This window comes from Palaemon carinicauda, chromosome 27, assembly GCF_036898095.1.
Source record: "Palaemon carinicauda isolate YSFRI2023 chromosome 27, ASM3689809v2, whole genome shotgun sequence".
Taxonomy (NCBI): domain Eukaryota; kingdom Metazoa; phylum Arthropoda; class Malacostraca; order Decapoda; family Palaemonidae; genus Palaemon; species Palaemon carinicauda.
In genome coordinates, this window is record NC_090751.1 from 98,350,849 (window position 1) to 98,353,348 (window position 2,500).

The window sequence follows — 2,500 nt, forward strand, 5'->3', positions numbered from 1 at the left end:
ATTTTGATAAACATTAATAAGGGCGCTCACTATGGTGTTTGGATATGAAAAAACAAAGGGGTTCTCAGTTTTTATATGATTTGTTATATTTTAATACCTTCTATATATGGGAGTTTTATCTTATTCTTAAAATCTCTTTGGTTAGTAACATAATGATCTTTATAATATATCGTGTTGGCTTTGTTGATGGCCTTTTCTATGACATACGTCGGGTAGAATAGCTGGGCGAGTTGTTTACGAATGATTTTAAATTCTTTATTTAGGTAGGCTGGGGAACAGATTCTCAAACCTCTAAGAAATAGATTGCAAGCTACTCCAATTTTTACAGAAATGTCGTGATAACTAAAGTAATGAATGTAGGAAATAGAGAAAGTTAGTTTTCTATGCACAGGGAATCGACGGGGTATAATTTCACTGTGTATAGAAAACCAACTTTCTCTATTTCCTACATTCATTTCTTTAGTTATCACGACATTTCTGTAAAAATTGGAGGGATTTAGGCACCAGATTAACTGGAGTGACTCGTCTTTTGGTTTTTAAGAGTACCTGTCCGTACAGAAGAAAAATCCAGGAATCAGCCATCATAAATCAATCAAACACAATGAACCTATCAGGGGGCCAATGGAAAGCTGACACAGTGGATAATACTCTTCTCAACCCTATCATTAAGAAGAAAATCCACGGAGACCGACCACCAGTATGCATCAGAGGTCAAGATTTCCTCCGAGCGGCTCAACAATAAGAAGACGCACCTGGATGTAATTAAATTAGGCTAATCCTTCCAGCAATTATAACAACTATAGAACAATTGAACACACCCTTTTGCTTTCATATATAAACCGTCACTCTTCACTGTATTCCTCATTTTTACTTTACATCCTGAAGAGGGTCGATGTTTATTGACCGAAATATAGTGTGATTTATTCATATTTCCTGTGTTTCTTTTATGGGCCTTTTTGAAAAAACATACATACATATATACATGTGTGATTTGAGTCTGTCTGTGTATGTGCATATATGTGTGAAGATGTTTGAATACATTTAAATATACAAATTATATGAATATGCATTTCATTTTCAAATCAGTGGAGATATCAACACGAAACTGTCTTTATATATATATATATATATATATATATATATATATATATATATATATATATATATATATATATATATATATATATATATATATATATATATATAGAGAGAGAGAGAGAGAGAGAGAGAGAGAGAGAGAGAGAGAGAGAGAGAGAGAGAGAGAGAGAGAGAGAGAGAGAGCTTGGCTTATATTAGTGCATGCTCTTGATCAAGATAAAGCAGCTACTAAGAAGTTTAATTCTTACGATGAAAAACGGTCATATACAATTAATATAACCTTATATGAAGGTGAATAATAATTCAGTGAATTGTTGAAATAATATTGATTAAATAGAAATATAGTCATTCATGATATGATACACATAAAAGAAAATTATTTTTCTTATCGATAGATTCATCTTATATTTTTTTTCAAAGTATGAATGATATTCGTACAGCCAAGAGATGCCAGATATCATAGTTAAAATGTATAATTTGAAATCAATATAATCGATTTCGGAAGAAAAGTGAAAACAAATCTCTTTATACTTTGTTTTCACAAAACTCAGACGACATTTAAAGTATCAATGATCACTAAATATGGTAAAATTCTTATGTTTAAACAGCTATTATGAAAGACGTCCTATCTTGATAACTTTCAGGTTTCCCAAAAGCATTTACATATAAATTAAATTTACCAAGGACTAGGTTATAAAGTTCCTTGGGGCTTACTCTATTTATCAGCAATAAATGATAATAAATTACTTTCCTCAAATGATAATTATCATTTTTTCTCATCACATTACTGGTAATAATCTTACTTTGAGAGAAAGAATTCGGAAGGTAGGATACTTATTACCTCCACCTATGAAGTTGGAAGGTGGTTAGGTTTTCCCCCCTGTTTATATGTTTGTTTGTGTGTGTGTCTGTGTGTGTGTTTGTTTATGAACAGCTCCATGACTGCACTTTCAATCGTAGAGTAACGAAACTTGCAAGGATTAACTGTTAAGCAAAAATCTGGAAATTATTAAATTTTGGAAGGTCAAGCAAAATGTCCAATTCAGGAAAACAGCCATGAGTCTGGACATCGTTGTCATAGAGACTTCAAACTTCGCTCATATATGAGTATATGAAAATCCATGCCAATTATTACATGCTGAGGTCAAAAAACAAGGTCAAGATCGAACAAAAGGTCGAGAAATAAGCTGTCACGGCGGAGGTCTGGGCTCAACTGAGTACACCTCTAGTTTCCTGTTAAATTGCCTGACTTTGAATAACCTTCATTATTAGTTGAGGTTATTTTCGTTTTTATTAATGTATACCCTCAAACAAACTACGATGAAAAAAATTAGAATAAAAACGATATTTGTCATAAAGAAGTTAGAATTTCGTAAATATATATAAAAAGTTAAATCATGTT